The 12,615-nt window shown below is 39.3% G+C and overlaps 1 pseudogene; it reads right to left on the bottom strand.

The window, feature by feature from the left end:
• Positions 1–7,730: 7,730 nt before the first annotated feature.
• On the bottom strand, positions 7,731–10,236 carry LOC103663222 (annotated as a pseudogene).
• Positions 10,237–12,615: the final 2,379 nt, after the last annotated feature.

The raw sequence follows: 12,615 nt of genomic DNA, 5'->3' as shown, positions 1-12,615 counted from the left end.
GTGAATCCATATAATTGTACAATTTTCTGATTTATATTGTATCAGTACAGAGATTTTCAGTTTCATAAATGATAGTGCCTATTACCATTTTATTGCCTATTCACTCATTGGGTATCTACAGCTTCTGATTATAGCATTCTGTCCCAATAAAAATGGATAAACCCTAGTTTAATTTCAGTCAAAATCAGGTCATAGAAATTCATTCTGAGGGGCGCCTGGGTGGCACAGCGGTTAAGCGTCTGCCTTCGGCTCAGGGCGTGATCCCGGCGTTGTGGGATCGAGCCCCACATCGGGCTCCTCCTCTGTGAGCCTGCTTCTTCCTCTCCCACTCCCCCTGCTTGTGTTCCCTCTCTCGCTGGCTGTCTCTCTCTCTGTCAAATAAATAAATAAAATCTTTAAAAAAAAAAAAGAAATTCATTCTGAAATACTAATAATAAACAGTGAAATGCTATTTCCATCTGAGATTTTGAGCAGAACCGTGGCATGAAATGGCTGAGTGAGGACATATGGATGGAAGTTATGTCAGTAAACTAGCTTCCAAAGATGATGTTCTAAGAAGTTTTCAATTCATCTTTAAGGAAACAAAATAAATGACCCAAACAGAATCATGATAGGCTTCTGATTAGCTGTAGCCCAAATACTTGTGGTAGTAAGATTTCTCATAGCCTTCAGGTTCACATGGAACTAACTAAAATACTTTATGAACCTATAAAATTGTTAAAAGAACACTTCTCAGTACAATAACAACATTACAGTTCATTAAATTTCATAAATGAAGTCAACAATGTAATTGTGAAATTTCTTAAAGGACTTCTTAAGATGGTTATGTTATAAAAAATGGTGAATAGTAGAAATGAATTTCTTCAATGGGGTCTCTGAATTGAACATATACATAGTAACTTAATAAAGAAATCAGATTAAGACACTGCATCTCAGGGCACCTGAGTGGCTCAGTCAGTTAAGCGTCGGACTCTTGATGTCAGGTCTTGATTTCAGAGTTGTGAGTTTGAGCCCAGAATACTTAACAGAGAGAGAGAGAGAGAGAGAGAGAGAGAGAGACTGTGTATCTCAAATAGCTAACAGACAAATGAGAAGATGCTTAACATCGCTCATCATCAGGGAAATACAAATCAAAACTACAATGAGATACCACCTCACACCTGTCAGAATGGCTAAAATTAACAACACAGGAAACAAAGATGTTGGCAAGGATGCAGAGAAAGGGGAACTCTCTTACATTGTTGGTGAGAATGCAAACTGGTGAAGCCACTCTAGAAAATAGTATGGAGTTTCCTCAGTAAGTTAAAAATACAACTACCTTATGATCCAGCAATTGCACTACTGTGTATTTATCCAAAGGATACAAAAATGCTGATTCGAAGGGGTACATGCACCCCAGTGTTTATAACAGCATTATCCATAATTGCCAAATTATGGAAAGAGCCCAAGTGGCATTATCAACAATTGCCAAATTATTGAAAGAATCTCCATCAACTGATGAATGGATAAAGAAGAAGTGATATATATACACAATGGAATATTGCTCAAGCCTCAAAAAGAATGAAATCTTGCCATTTGCAATGACATGGATGGAGCTAGAATGTACTATGTAAGGAAAATAAGTCGGTCAGAGAAAGACAAATACCTTATGATTTCACTCACATGTGGAATTTAAGAAACAAGACAGATGAACATAGGAGAAAAGAAAAAAGAGAGAGAGAGAGAGGCAGGCAAACCATAAGAGACCCTTAACTGTAAAGAACAAACTGAGGGTTGCTGGAGGGGAGGTAGGTGGGGGGAGTTGGGTTACATGGGTGATGGGCATTAAGGAGGGCACTTGCTGTGATGAGTACTGGGAGTTATAAGTAAGTGATGAATCACTAAATTCTACTCCTGAAACTAATACTGCACTATATGTTAACTAAAATTTAAATAAAAACCTGAAACGGAAGGAAGGAAGGAAGGAAGGAAGGAAGGAAGGAAGGAAGGAGAAAGAAGAAAGAAAGAAAGAAAGAAAGAAAGAAAGAAAGAAAGAAAGAAAGAAAGAAAGAAAGAAAGAAGGAAAGAAAGAAAGAAAAAAGAAAGAAAGAAAGAAAAAGAGGAAGGGAAGGAAAGGAAAGAAAAAAGAAAGAAAGTCAGAGAGGAATTGCTTTTGATAAAACATTACATTCTGTTCCACATGCCTCAACTCTAACTTGACTCTGGAAGGAAAATAAAGCTCAGGTTTAATTTTTTATTGGAATAAATAAAGACTGTGTATTTTATTCTTGTTTACCCTGATGTCTTCATTTATTTACTTCCTACTTTTTCTTCAACCCACTCCAAGCTGCTTTCCATCCACACACTCTGTACTCTTTGATTTCAGTATATTCACATATGTTTAATTTAATATAATTGGTTTAATCTTTACCATACTTGACATTTCAACAGTTTTTGACAGTGATGGGCATAACTTCTTTCTCGAATCATTATTTTCCCTCGACTTCCATAATGCTATAATACCCTGGTTTTCTTCCTGTCTATAGTGTTGATCATTCTCAGTCTGTTTTTGTGGCACCAGATAAAAGTTAAACAGGCAAGAAAGACTCTATTCAAGAGAGGCCCGGACTCAATCTGAACCCAGCTCTGACACAAAGGTGGGAGGTAAGGTTTTTTTTTTGTTTTGTTTTGTTTTGTTTTAATTTTAATGTTTTTTTATTATATTATGTTAGTCACCATATAGTACATCCCTGGTGGGAGGTAAGGTTCTTAAGAGCAGAGGTGAATGGGAGATCATCAGCCATCTGTGTTTGTTGATTGGCTTTACCAACAGGAAAAGTAAACTTTCTAATGACTTCATGACAGCAGGTATTTTGTAACTTGGAGCTAAGTGTTCTCCAAAGTTGGACTCCTACCTTCCCACAGAAACTGGGAGATGGAGCTACTGTCTTCCTTGATTATTACATTTCAAAGAATGATTCCCAGGTCCTTGAGAAAGATAATCCTGAACTGTACAAATGGCAAGAGGCTTTTAATAAGATTTACATCCCAGAATATTACTCAGCCATAAAAAAGAAGAGTTTTTGCCATTTGCAACAACATGGATGGATTGAGAGAGCATAATGCTGTGAAATAACTCAGAGAAAGACAAATACCATATGATTTCAATCATATGTGGAATTTAAGAAACAAAAAAAACAAGAAACAAACAAAAAAACAGACTCTTAAACATAGTTTTCCTGGTAACTGGTAGTTACCGGAGAGGTGGTGGGTGGGGGATGGGTGAAATAGGTGAAGGGGATTAAGAGTACACGTGTGATGAGCACGAAGTAATGCATAGAATTGTTGAGTCACTGTATTGTACACCTGAAACTAATATAACACTGTATGTTCATTTACTGGAATCTTAAAATATTTGCATCTCAAAGGGGCCAAGGAAGAATTTATAAGTTTTCTAAAGCAAATGCTCTGAGAAAAGGGACGTTAAGGGTCTAGAGACAGGAAGGAGTCTGTCTAAAATTTGGTCAAGCTGAGGGAAATGTTAAGGTCAGCTCTCTTTACCAAATATTTGACTTTGGAGTTTTATTTATCAGAACTTTTTTTTTCTTACATAGCTTCCATAGGTATTTTTGTCCACTTTAATAGCTTCATCGTCTATATTCTAATAATGTCCAAATCCTCATTTCTAGCCCAGCACTATCTTTTGCACTTGAGACCTCTCTATTCAATTGCCTAAATCCTTCTTCACTTCATTGTTCCACAAGCCCTCCAAAATGGCTGAATTCTATTCTTAACCTTAACACTTACACTGGTATCCACCAACTCAAATTAAATACATTTCTTCAGCTCCAAATATAATTAGTTACTAAGTTCTATTCATGTTCTCTCCCAAAAGCTCTCAAAGGAGTTTGGTTTTGACTTTGCCACTGTTTCCACGCTTGATCAATCCCGGCACTACCGTCGCCTGCCTTGCCCACCACTGCTGCCTCCACAGATCTCTCGGTATCTTTATCCCGGCTTTGCTCCAGTTGTTTTCCTTTGCTGCACTCAACGTGATATTTTAAAAATACAAATATTTTTACATCATTCTTCTGCTTAAAACTCTTCAGTTACATCTTTTGAGGTAAAGTTCAAAATGTTTGACAAGGCTCAAGTGTCCCTCTACAGCTCAGCCTTAGTCTGTGTTTAGGTTTAATATGCACTCTCTCTGCTCCAGCTGTAGTGGTCTTTGTTTGCAATTCTTGTAATAGATCATGCTTTCTTACTTTATGGTTTTCACTATAATGTTTCCTCTACAAATCTTTTAGCTAATTCTTATGCTCCCTCCCAATCTCAGGTTCAATGCTACTTTTTCCAATTTTTTTTTTCTTCTTTCAAATTAGATTTAGTTCCCTTGCATGTGATTTGTCCCACTCTGTACTTCCTTTACTGTAGGGGTCATCACAGGTCATCAAATTCTTTGTTCCCAGAATTAGAACCTTCAGGAGGGTAGAGCCAGGGTCAGGCTTAGACAGAGCAGTAATCATGGCACCTAGAACAGAGGCTGTGAGAAAGCCAATGTTTGACAAATGGAATGTATTCAGTGAATGACAAATTAAAGTATACATCAGCATGTATCACATCAGCTACACATTTTCCAAAATAACTGAAAATTATAGGCAAACTAATCCCTAACATGGTTTTGGAGAGTTACACTAACATAACTCTTTCAAATTAGAGAATGTTAAGTGCATATTTTGGCATCACAATAACTATGTTGAAAGAGTAATATATATGTAATATAATATATTGGACTTGAGGAAATGTCACAGCACTCCTATCACCTGATCAGTTTTCCTAGTCATTCATATCATAATTTAGTTCATACAGCCCATCACATTTAAAAGGTTAAGGCAAAAAGCCTGAGAATGTTGCCAAATTTACGACAGTATTTATAAATATTCATGAACCTGTAGCATTTCCTCGAGATGCCCTTTGACAAACTTTCCAGGAGAATTGAGACTTTGTCAGTATTTCAAAGATCACATGATTGATGGTTCTCGTAGCTTATTATAAATATGCAATAGTTCTTCTCTTCACTAGAAGTTGTTGAAAGTCTTTGGGAGCACATATGTTCATACTAATAGTAATTAGTCACTAAAGATCCCATCAGACCACTTTACCATAGGAAGTTATTACCAACTAACCCAGGGCATGATCTAGGAAATCAAACTTAAAAGAGAGATGCTGAACTATTCAAACTGGATCCATTCACGTAAAACTTAAAAAGTAAAAAAGACTGACCATTTATTCACACATTGTGTTCTGAAAACAATTATGCACATCTGGTTGATTATGTCACTAGGGTGTATGTCAAATCTTACTAATGAAATGAGACTGTAGGTCACTATGAAAAAAACCCTTATGCAATACTTTCAACCGTCTGTATTTAATCAAATTCTTATTCTTCTGGATAAAGAAGAGGAGATAGGGGAATACTTTTAAAGAAGTACTGGCAAGGTTGATTAGGTAATTATTACCTATCAGAAATTATAAGGTTCAATGTGGAGGATGGAATTGTGAGAGCATTCTCACACGCTCCTGGTAAGAGTAACATTTGATTTAATCTTTTTTGGAAAGTATTGCACTGTATTCAATAAAAGCCTTAAAATGTTTGTCCACATACAGTAATGTATCTTAATGTAACAATTAGACTTACAGAAAATGCTTATAGAACATTATTATAATAATCAGGAACTGAAAATATCCCAAATACCCAATGATAAGAAGGTTATTAGTATATTAATATTTTTAAGTTATTAAAAAATATTTATAGTTTTTAATAAATAGGCTTGCTTAGACAAAGGAAAGAACAAACAGACTTCCAACTTATATATGAAATTTTATAAATTCTATGTAGATATAGTATGACATCAATGATTTCAATATATGCATAGAAAAAATGGAATAAAAATTAAGCTCGTGATACTTTAGACTTTTAGTATTTCACTTGCATAATCAGAAAATCTCATTTTAGTAATTTTTAAAGCAGACTTGATGATTGAGGGCAGTTTAAGGTCAAAGCAAAATTGAACAAAAAGTTCAAGGAGTTCCTGTATACCCATTGACTCCACATATGCACAGCCTCCCACACTGTCAATATCCCACTGAACCTATATTAACACAACATGATCACCCAGAGTTTATAATTTATATTAGGATTCACTCTTGGTCTTGTCCATTCTATGGGTTTTGACAAAGAATCACCATTGTAATATTGCATAGAACAGTTTCATTGCCCTAAAATTTCTCCATGCTCTGCTTGTTCAACTACTCTCTCCCCAACCCCAACTTCCATGATTTTGCTCTTTTCAGAATGTCACATAGTCCAGAGTGTCATACAGTTGGAATCATACAGTGTATAGCCTTTTCAGATTGGCCTTTTTTCACTTAGTAATATGCATTAAATGTTCCTCCACATCTTTTCATGGCTTGATAGCTCATTTCTTTTTAGCTCTGAATACTATTCCATTGTCTGGATGTACATGAGTACTCATGGCTGATGCAGTCAGGCTTCAGTATTGAAATTCGGAATTATAAAATAGAATGCACATTAGTGACTCCTACATTCACTTTATAGTTACAGCCTTCCATAAAAAAGAAGAATTTTACAGGAAATACCCACATTGTACATAAAATGTATTTTATTGGGAAGTGCAAAAGTCAAAATAAAAAACAAAGTGTCATATGTTATAAACAGAGTTATAATTATATATTAAAATTTGTAATTATTTTTAATGGAGGCATGATCTTAAAGTCATGAGGATAAGCATTTTCATAGGTGACTGGGGGCTTTGAGCAAAAGCCATAGAGGCTTGCCAGCTGTCCCCAGGAACAGGATGTAGGGGATTTCACCCTGGTATTTCCTGTAGGAACTTGCCTTTCTGCATCAGCCCCAAGGTGGTGGTTGGATTCCACCAAACTAATTGGACCTATACATTTGGATGCACCTGTTTTCTCAAAAATAAAGGTTTTCTCCATTATTTTGTTTTTGCTCTCTTTCTCTCTAGGGACCACAGACCACAGCATTGCAAGGCAGAACCTTGCTTTACACATTATTCCAATGCCATCACCACAAGATACTGTGTCCGTTGTAAAATTCCTGACCTGAGAGACAAGCTCAAGTGCCTCCAGGGCCTAATCACTTGAGTTCTCTGTGGGACATCTCAGAATCCTGGGGAGGGTGTTAAAGACGTGTGTCAAGCCACAAAGTTCCAGAATTATCGCTAACATTCATTTCTTAGGAGGCCTTGTTTAAGCTCCATTAACACCAATTCTGACAAGTTGACCCATTTGTAAAATCCCAAATGTCCGCATGTATTTATTCCTACAACTTAACATTCTTTTATTTATTTCATTTTTAAAAATATGTGCTGATTTATTTATAAGGATAAGGCGGTTTCCTAGGTGATAAATTCAAGAGGAGGTGCGAGCATTTTATTCATCTGGATGCCCCTTCCCTGACAGGCAGGACAGCAGGTTCTAGGACAAGCTAAAATCATCCCCTATTGAAAAAAAGGAAAAAAAAAAAAGTTACTCCTTAGCAGTCCTGGGGCAGTGGTTAAACAAAAAAATTTTTTTTCACTGATTCCTAATTGTTTTTGAATACTGAGGCTTGGGAAGAAGTTTCCACTGGGTTCAGGAGGAAGGCGTGCCTTCTGCATAATGTTGGGAGGATAATGATAGGAGTAGGGCCTATGCAGTTTGGCCTCTTAGCCCAAAGATGCCAAGATGATGTCTACTGGCTTCTTCTCTGAACTTTTAGCTGTCATCTGCATTGTTACTGTGTCCAAAAGCAGCAGTTGGGAGTGCACTGGGATGTCATGACCACCCTGGAGCACACCAGCCAGGAGCATTGTGGGTGTTCTTGTCATCCAGCACTTTGTCCGACCTCTCACAAGGCTACATTCCCAGAAATTGTACCATATTGCCCACAGTCTCTTCAAGTGTCTTAATGGTAGACAAGGTGAATGTTTCTTCCTTCTCAAACTCATCCCCTACCTCATCCCAGACTGTTTCAGAGTTCAGCTTCATGACCTTTTGGATGTGATCAGCAATGATGACTTCCAGATCTTCTGGCACATATTCATCTTCATAGCCTTCATCATCAGTCTCCTCAGTGGTGGGGTCACAGTCCTTGACAGAAAATTTTGTCATGCAACTGAATGTGCAGGCCACAGTTGTGGGGTCTTCCTTGGGCAGTGCCACCAGCGTGTAACAGGTCCCAGGCTGGTTGTAGGGTAAGCTTTGGGCAGACACGTAACAGAGCACTTTGTAGGCTTTAGTAGGCTCCATCTGCACTGTGACATTCTACAAAGTCTGGTCATTGAGTGTGTTTGTGCAGTCAAACTGGAACACCATGTGGTCAGTGGAGGTGTGTTTGGTGCAGTGATGACATACTCTGTCTCTGACTCAGTGAGGATCACAGGTTCAAGTGAGAGCTTGAAGTGGGGACCCCACCCACGGAACTCTGGTACTTTCCACCGGTTGCTCCTGGAAGATCTGTTGCCAGGTGGCTGCCACTTTCTCAGGCTGCTTGGCAGCGGTGATGAGGGTGCTTTCGGTTCTGTGCTCTGCTATTGGCATGGTGGCCAGGGTCACAGACTTGAGGTCAAAAGGTTTTTCTGATGGCTCTCAAGTGTACTGCTGCAGAGCTCTCTCCAGACCAGTGATGGAAACAGTCAGACCATTTCGAATATAGTCTGAATTGAGGGCCTTCTCTATCTGCTCCAGAATATTGAGATAGTAGGTGGCTTGGTCCCTTACTTCACTGTCATTATTCATCACACACTTCTTCAGCAACACCAAGATACTGAGTAACATCTCTTCTTTCTGGGCTCCAGATTTGGCCAGAGCACTTACAGCACCTGCCCAGACCTCCTCATGCTCCAAGACCAAGTAATCATACATGAAGCAGATATGTGTGGAGAGGTTGTTGGTCTGGGGCCCCTCCTGGCCCAGGAGATGCAGGACATGGGTGGCCATCATGGTGAACTTGCAGTCCTCGATGAACTCACACAGGTACCAAAGCCCAATCTCCTTGTTCTCCTGGTTCTCCTCAATGATGCTGATGATGCAGTCCATGATACTCGTACTCAAAGCCACCCTCTTCTCACAGCATTGTGAATAGGAAGTTCATAACCCCAACATGTTTTGAGGATACTTCTGACAGTGCACTGATGGCCTGGACCACCACCACCTTGAACTCATCCAAGATATCCGACATGAAGGACAAGATCTGTTTCATGAGGCAGTTTTGCTGCCAGTCTTTAGAAGTATAGTGATGGCCATTGTGGTGATGCTGCTATTTGAGTATGTAACCACGTTCTCCAGGTCCAGATTGCAGGCCATCACTGCTGACAGCTGCAGGGAAGCTGGAGCACTGACACAGCTGGGGCCAGCTCTTTAGCACTGCAGCCTGGCAGATTGACAATGGATGAGATGGCTTTGTACACCACCATCTTGTGCTTATTGGGCAGGCATCTCTCAATGAAGTCTAATAGTGGGCTGTCATGGCTGCCATCCTTCTCCTCCAGCTGCTTGCTGGCCACCTTGAGACTGTGCTGAACGTGCTAATTAGCTTATTGACAGCCAAGTGGTCATTCTTATGCACATGGTAGAGGAACCCCAGCACATGGTACTAGACCATAGGATTATCACTGCATGCCACCTGCTAGGCCTCATTCACCCAGACCTTGACCACAGCAAAGCTGCACTTCAGCAGGTGCAGGGAAGATACCAGGGAGGAGCTAGAGACACTGGGCACCTTGTCCATGATGGCCTGGTTCATGTAGCGCTCAGTAGACTGCAGCATGGTGCTATCAGTGATCTGACAGAGGGCATGTATAACTGGGCCCTGGTGGCCATCTTCTTTCCTGGTCATGTCCTTTGTCAGGCTGCTGGTGATGATAATGATGTCCTCATCAATGCATGATATCTCCTTGATGATCAAGTAGCACATCCAGCAGAGTGTGGGATAATGGGAATGAAAGAACTTGGTCATGCAAAGAAGACCTTAGTCACTTCAGTGGTCCCTAGGTATTCCCCCTGGTTTATGAGGTAAAAGATCTTGTTGAGGATGAGGGCACATTTTTGAGGGTTAATGGGAATTTCAATAAATACATGGGTCTCCTGGAGTACTGCACTCTTCTCAAGATGCTGGAATAGGTTGGACCCCCCACCTGATTCCTTGTCTCTCTTGTTGAATTGCTTCAGCATGGTGCTGTCAGCCAGGTGCAGAGTAGTAGCCCTGTGCTAGACAGGTGCAATGAGCATCAGTGGTCTGGGTACAGTTCCACACAGGCCACTTTCTTGTGGCCACATCACCCTGCACCTTAACATTCTCTTAGTATAAACTTTCAATAAAAAAAGAAAATGAAATATAAGTATTATGGTAGCCCCCATTCAGACCTTTGACCTGAACCAGTATTCTACCTAGATAAATGTGGGTGTAGTCAAGATAGAATAGCTAATTTTATCAGGTTTGAATATAGACTAAACCTCCAAGTGTAGATGGTTTTAGGTACCATCCTGAGAATCTCTGGAGTATATAGCCTCTATGGCGTTTTAATAAGATTGTTCATCTGATTTAATCAGTTAGAAACTTCCTTTAAAAATGTGTATTTATATGAATGACAGCTGTGGCAGCTTTGGGCAATGGGGAATTTTGAAATACACAGTTATAGAAATGTAAAGGGACTGAACTCTGCACATTTACTACCACAGGGATATCCACACAACCTTAGCAAAAACTAACTGAATTCACTCCCCTGCCACACAAGTAACAAGGTTCCCACCAGCAGGCAATAACACCTCACAATAGCTCAAAATAACCTTTAAAATGGCATGTAGGGAAGTGGTAATTCAGTAATGCAGAAGGCAGTTCAGAAAGGTGTATATTTTAATCTTTATTATGTAAGACCTTCAAAGCAATATTGCAAATTCAGACTTGTCTGATCACATTTGGAGATTTAACAAAGCAATCCTTAGGGGTTAAATTTGCAAGATTATTTAAGTGGTCAGTGGGAAAGAAGAGGACAAAAAGTATCTGGGCTGGTGGCTGCACCCTACTTTTTATGGGACTAAGATCCATGAGCCATCCCTTTAAACTCTCAGTTTGTGTAACTATTATAGTAAACTCTTCTAAGGAAAGATAGGATAAGTGCTCAAATAATTTAAGTTTATCACAGAAATAATATTTAGAGTGGGAGAATAAGGGGGAATCAGCTCATATTACCCTATGGCCCCATCTCCTTCATGCCCACACCCTGGAGAGCATGGGCTGTAATAGAGCAATAATGAAAAGCCTACATCATAAAGCACTGTAAGCATCTTAGAGGTCAAGTGGCCTACAAAATCTATACAACACATATAGAATGAGAAAAACCCTCAGCATCAATGGGAAACACTACAACAAGATATAAACCAAGCAGTGCATATGCGACAGCCTGGAGGACTGTCCTTACGGGTGCTTTCCCTCCTTACCTTCCAGTTGGTCAGTACTCCAAAGATGAAAATGGCAGGGCTAAACCAAGAGTTACAGCTTTGTTAAGAATTCTTCATGGAGGGTCACTTGGGTGGCTCAGTCAGTTAGGTGTCTGACTCTTGATTTCACTCAGGATCAGGATTTGACTCATGATCTCGGGGTCGTGGGATTGAGCCCTGCCTTGAACTCTGCATTTAGTGAGGATTCTGCTTGTCCCTCTCCCTGTGCTCCTCCCCCCACTCTCTTTCTCTCTATCTCTAAAATAAATAAAATCTTAAAAAAAAAAAAAGAACTCCTCATGGAACTCAGGTATGCTCTATGCTTATAGTTACGTTTTTATTGCAAAGGATGCAAATCAGGACCAGCCAAAAGAAGAGATGCAGAGGGCAAGGTCTGGGAGGGTCTTAAATGTGAAGCTTCTGAGTCCTCAGGAAACATCACCCTCCCAGCACATCAACGTATGATTACCAACCAAGGAAGCTCACTCCTGTGTAGGTGTCCAGAGTTTTTATTGGGGTTTTGTTACCTAAGTGTGATTAATTGAATCAGTGGCCATGTGATTGAACTCAGTGGATAGCCTCTCTCCCCAGAGGTCATGAGATTAGGCTAGTACCACAAGGCTCAAAGCCCCAACACTCTAATCCTATCCTAAGACTGTCCATAAGCCTACCATGTGCTACTTCGTCAGTCAGATGTGGCCCAAAGGGCCTATTACAAATAACAAAAGACATTCTTATCACTAGGGAAATTCCAAGAAATCCCTGATTCCGAGGGAACTAGAATCAAAGTATAGTTAAATTCTTTATTATGCAACATTATCTCATTTAATTTTCTTAACAGTCCTCTGAGGTATGAACAGTTATTTTCACAACTTTACTGGGGTGGAGTGTGGTTAAATAACTTGCCCAAAGTTTATACAGCTACTAAATGAACAGAGAATCTAACAAATTAAATTAAATTAAAATAAAATAATAATTTAAAAAATTCCTATGCCCTAATTCTATCTTTGAAATTCCATCTTCATACAAATGTTGGTTATACCTTGAAAAGAATTAATTTTTCTATTAGTTTAATTAAAATTTGTCAGTTTATTATCTCTATATACTTTTATA

This window comes from Ursus maritimus, unplaced genomic scaffold (assembly GCF_017311325.1).
Source record: "Ursus maritimus isolate PB19 unplaced genomic scaffold, ASM1731132v1 scaffold_18, whole genome shotgun sequence".
Classification (NCBI taxonomy): Eukaryota; Metazoa; Chordata; class Mammalia; order Carnivora; family Ursidae; genus Ursus; species Ursus maritimus.
This window is presented reverse-complemented; position numbering and strand designations above follow the sequence as displayed.